General features: G+C 33.9%; 1 pseudogene; it reads right to left on the bottom strand.

Annotated features, from left to right (window-relative positions):
• Nucleotides 1-2565: 2565 nt before the first annotated feature.
• Nucleotides 2566-4289, bottom strand: LOC107822592 (F-box protein At4g35733-like; annotated as a pseudogene).
• Between the last annotated feature and the right edge of the window lie 1281 nt (nt 4290-5570).

Below are 5570 nucleotides of genomic sequence, written 5' to 3'. Positions count from 1 at the left end.
TCTCAAGCTTATATGTCTCGATTTCCCATTATAAATTTTATTGTGAGCAACACACATTGTAGTCTCACTATCACAGAATATGGAAATGGCTGGCATAGGTTGTGGCCACAACTTTATATCAAGTAACATATTCCTCAAGCCATTCTGCTTCTTTTCCAGCAGCTGCTAATGCAATAAATTCAGATTCCATAGTAGAATGGGAAATACATGTTTGTTTCTTGGATGCCCAACTAATGGCTCCACCGCCTAGAGTAAATATCCATCCTGATGTGGATTTATTATCATTAACACTTGTAATCCAACTTGCATCAGAATATCCCTCTAATACATTAGGAAAACCATTATAGCAAATGCCTAAGTGCTTTATATATTTTAAATATCCAAGTACTCTACTTATTGCTTTCCAATGATCATTACCTGGATTACTGGTAAACCTTGAAAGTTTACAAACACCAAATGCAATGTCGGGTCTAGTGCAATGCATTGCATACATCATACTACCTATCGCACTTGCATACTCCAACTGTGCTACTGCTCTTCCAGTATTTGCAGTTAGCTTAACACCAGAATCATAAGGAGTATTATACCCCTTTATTCCTAAATGACTGAATTTAGTAAGGATTTTATCTATATAATGTGCTTGTGACAAAGTCACTTGCTTGTTATCTCTTTTGACCTTGATTCCCAAAATAGTATCAACTTCATTTAAATCCTTCATTTTAAAAACTGAGGTTAGATACTTCTTGGTCTCGGTAATTCCTTGTAGATTCGTACCAAAAATCAGCATGTCATCGACATATAAACAAATTATTACTCCATATTCTTTTGTAAATTTAGAGTAAATGCACTTGTCTGCATTATTATGTACGAATCCGGTTGATAGTATTACACTATCAAATCTTTCATGCCACTGTTTAGGCGCTTGTTTAAGACCATAAAGAGACTTTATTAATTTGCAAACTTTCTTCTCGTTTCCCGGAAGAACAAATCCTTCAGGTTGTTGCATATATATTTCTTCACTAAGGTTCTCATTTAAAAAGGCTGTTTTAACATCCATTTGATCTACGTAAAGATCATAGATAGAGGCCAAGGATAAAAGGACTCTAATGGATGTTATTCTTGCAATAGGAGCATATGTATCAAAATAGTCTATGCCTTCCTTTTGAGTGAAACCTTTTGCAACTAATCTTGCTTTGAAGGTTTGGACAGAACCATCTGTATTGTACTTTCTCCTAAAGACCCACTTACAACCTATAGGTTTTGATCCAAGAGGAAGATCAACCAAAACCCAAGTGTCGTTGGATATAATTGAGTTCATTTCATCATTAATGGCCTCTTTCCAAAGGCAACGTCTCTAGAAGACATTGCTTCTTGAAACGTCTTTGGGTCTTCTTCAATATTTAATACAATGGGAATTTGATTACAAACGTTTGTCCTATCTCCTTCAACAAGAAATACTATAGATTGTGAAGAAATAAAATCAGAACCAAGATATTTTTCTTTTCTTATTCTTTGACTTTTCCTTTGTTCTATTTGCATATCATCACTTCTTTCTTTAGTTTTAATAATTTCAGAAAGCGAAAATTTATTAGCATCGAAACGTTTTCCATTTATTTCAGTCATTTCATCAACATTGTCATTTACAAATCTATTTTCAATAAATTCAACATGTATAGATTCTATAATGACATTAGATTCCAGATCTAGCAGTATATAAGCTTTGGAGTGTTGTACATATCCTACAAAAACACTTTTAATTCCTCTAGGACCCAATTTTGTTCTTTGATGGTCAGGTACTCTATAATAGGATATACACCCCCACACTTTAAAATAATTTAAATTTGGTTTTCTACCATTCCAAAGCTCATAAGGCGAAATATGCATACTCTTTGAAGGCACTCTATTTAAAATATAACATGCAGTTAGTAGTGCTTCACCCCATAAATTATGTGGCAAATGTGCATTAAGTAACATAGCATTAACCATATCCACCAAAGTTCTATTTTTCCTTTCCGCTAACCCATTTTGTTGAGGAGTATAAGGGGCACTCATTTGATGTATTAGGTCATGCTCTTCACAGAACTTATTAAATTCGTTAGGAAAATATTCTCCGCCTCTATCACTTCGAATAATTTTAATTTTCCTACTCCTTTGATTTTCCACAACAGACTTGTATTCTTTAAATTTTTGAAAAGCTTCGTCCTTAGTTCTAAGTAGGTAAACATATGTAAATCTAGAGAAGTCGTCTATAAAAGTAATAAAATATCTTTTTCCCCCTCTAGTTAATTCTCCATTTAATTCACACAAGTCTGAATGTATTAAATCTAATAGTTCTGTGGATCTTTCAACTTTACGAAATGGTTTCTTTGTCATCTTTGCTTGTATGCAAATTTCACATTTTATATGTTGAGTTTTACATGAGATATAACCATTTTTGGACATATAATTCAAGGAGCCATAATTTTAATGTCCTAGTCTAGCATGCCATAAACAAGAATCAGACTCAACGATGTAAGCAGAAACATAATTTATTTCAATAATACTCAATTTGAACATGCCGTTACAGTTATAGCCTTTTCCAACAAAAACACCATTCTTAGACACTATTACATGATCAGACTCAATAACTATCTTGAAGCCTTTCTTTGACAGCAAAGCAGCGGACATTAAGTTTTTCTTCATATCAGGAACATGATACATATTCAGTAATGTCAACTTCTGGCCAGATGTGAAGTTAATCTCAATACTTCCTTTTCCAGCAACATCTGCCGCAACATGGTTTCCCATCAAGACTTGTTCAGAATCCTGCACTTCTGCATATGTCTTGAACATCTTCTTGTCATAACAGACATGAATAGTAGCACCAGAATCTAGCCACCAGTCTTGAGTATTTGTAGCAGCGGTAGCCACATTCAACTCTGTGACCATACCAATTTGCATTGCGGAAACCATGGCAACTAGTCCTTGGGCAGAATTTTCCACTAAGTTTGCCTTTTCAGAATTTCCAGATTTTTTTAATCTTTCCAGACTTTTCGGTTTTGCCTGCATTGAAATTTATTCCTGCCTTTCTATATCTGCAGTCCCGAATCATATGGCCTTTCTTTCCACAATGATGACAACTAAAGTTCTTTCTCTTTTTAAAAGAAGATTTTTTGGAAACTTTCAGACGTTTGTTCCCACTTCCTGAATCATTCTGACTGATAATAGCCATATATATCATAACGATCATCCGTAAAATAAATACAATTAGGCTTGATTCCAGGAAACTGAGAAGCTTGGACAGAGAGAGATGCATTAGCACCCAAAAAGATAGCTCTGTCCCCTAATTCTTTGGTTTCCGTCAATTTTCCAGCAGCAATATCCAATTTGTAAACTCGAAAATATCTTGTCTCAAAAGTTAGCTGCTCATCGGATCCCAAGACCTCGTCATCATAAACTTCATAATCATTTGGGATTGGTGTCATTGGAATCCTGGACTTAGACAGACCACCATGTCGCGCAACTACAAATAATGATCCTAGTGATTCTACTTCATCTCCAATCTGATCTAGTGGCAACCGAGCTACTTTTTGAGCCATTGGGTCAGCACCAGTAACATCGCGAACTAATACGTGGACTAGCCACTGAACTGCATAAAATTTGCCATTAAAGTAGACCACATCACGATGAAGAGCCGGATTGTCTTCTTTCATAATCCGGGTCCATCTCAAATCTCCTGGCCTCCAAAAACTGAGGTATTTGTTATTTGCCTCAATGACCATGAGAACGTAGTCTGATGTTTTAGAAGGACTAGCCGACAAAACTGTCTCGTGAAAGAAGGTCCATGGATCGGCAGTCAGTTGGCAATTGTAACCTTTGGTGGTATTTGGATGCGGCAGTTGAATCTGAACACCGGAGAAGGGATGCAGCAGAGTAATTTCACCCTCGTCTTTCCCCGCTGCGATAAGCCATCCCATAGACTCCATACACCGCTTTCCTCTAGCATTTGGAATCCTCTTCTTTAAAATCATGCCATTATAGAGGCTGAAGAACTTTCGACATGTATTAGCCTCACCACCTTCTTCCTTGTTATCCTCTTCCTCAGCTAACGTAAGCCATGGAACCCTAGGCAGATCACTGTTAAAATTGTTCTTAGTGGCCGCAAACAGCAGCGAAATTAAGATAGTCTTCAATCAAATTCAAACGCATAGCTACGTGAACCAGCACATCATACTGAAGTTCTGACCAATTCGCCATTTTCGTGTTTTGTGCACAAGCCGAAGTTTGTTCCTGATAAAAGAAGCCCTCTTTTCTTCTTTTGCTTCAAAATAAGATATTTCAACTATGACATTCAGAATGCAATTAACAGGTTGATAATAGTTGGAATATTTCAGACAATATCCAATCCAATATGCATTCAAATTATGTTTACATAATCCAATTCATATTCATGTAATGCAATTAAAAGGTTGATAATAGGAAATTCAAGCATCATGCAATTAGATATTTCGGAACAGAATAATTTCTAAAATCTTTCTAAATATTTGGATCTTTGTGACAAATTTTAATAAATGTGTCTAAAAAAGGTACTCCTATTATTAAAAGAAAACATACAATTTTTTAAGTAACTATTGATGAACTTTTCAGTGAAAAATACTATCATCATCTATACTTTATATCTATATCTATACTATATTAAAAGCACGAAGGTCCTTAGCGAAATATCGTTGTCTTTTTTACCTTTTGAAAATAGAGTTCATATTTGACAAAACAGTCATTTAACTGTTTCTCCTAATATTTAGGGACAGTCATGTAATTATTTCCTAATATTTCAAAATAGTCATTTAATTATTGTTCTAATATTTAGGACTTAGAAATTAATTAAATTTTATATTAACATAACAATTTAACCGATTAATTCTAGATATTTTAGGTAAAGTTTCGAGCCTTTCAATTTTTAGGACTCTCCAAATTACTAAAAAGTTAGAAAATAATGTTAGTGTTTCATTTCACGAATAATTTACTTATTCAATAAAAGGTCCTTTTGTTTGTATGTATATTCTCAAGAAAGTCATGAGAATGATATCGGAATTTATGTTTCTTGTTTGAATTTTAGGTGAAAGTTTATGGTTTCGTGTGAATTTATGATTTCTTTTGTTCGCTGCATTGTGTAAATCTCCTTATTTTTCATCTTTTTTCTGATTGAAACGATACTTTTAGTTAGTAAGTTAGTAAGTGGATCTTGAATCTTTTTGTTCAATCTTTGTGACCAGTGTGTTGTTACTAAAATAAATTAAATTTGCAAAGCAGATGTATTAAATTATACAACAATGTTTAAAAAAATTAAATTTAGAAAAATAGTTTTTGGATAAAATTTCTTTTAAAAAATTTTCAACGCTTTTTCCTTCTCTTCGGACTTCTATTATTGCGTCCTTTTTTTGGCTCAAAGGAAAAAATTGTCATCTTCCTATGGCAGGAATTTCTATTAATCTATCTAAAGGTCACAAGAATAAATCTGAAAGTGCTAATTTAGCGTCTGTAAAGATTGATCAATGTTATGAGGCTAAAAGTTGGTATACCTCCATAAATTT

The sequence above is a fragment of the Nicotiana tabacum genome, chromosome 6 (assembly GCF_000715075.1).
Source record: "Nicotiana tabacum cultivar K326 chromosome 6, ASM71507v2, whole genome shotgun sequence".
In the NCBI taxonomy this organism is placed as follows: domain Eukaryota; kingdom Viridiplantae; phylum Streptophyta; class Magnoliopsida; order Solanales; family Solanaceae; genus Nicotiana; species Nicotiana tabacum.
This window is presented reverse-complemented; position numbering and strand designations above follow the sequence as displayed.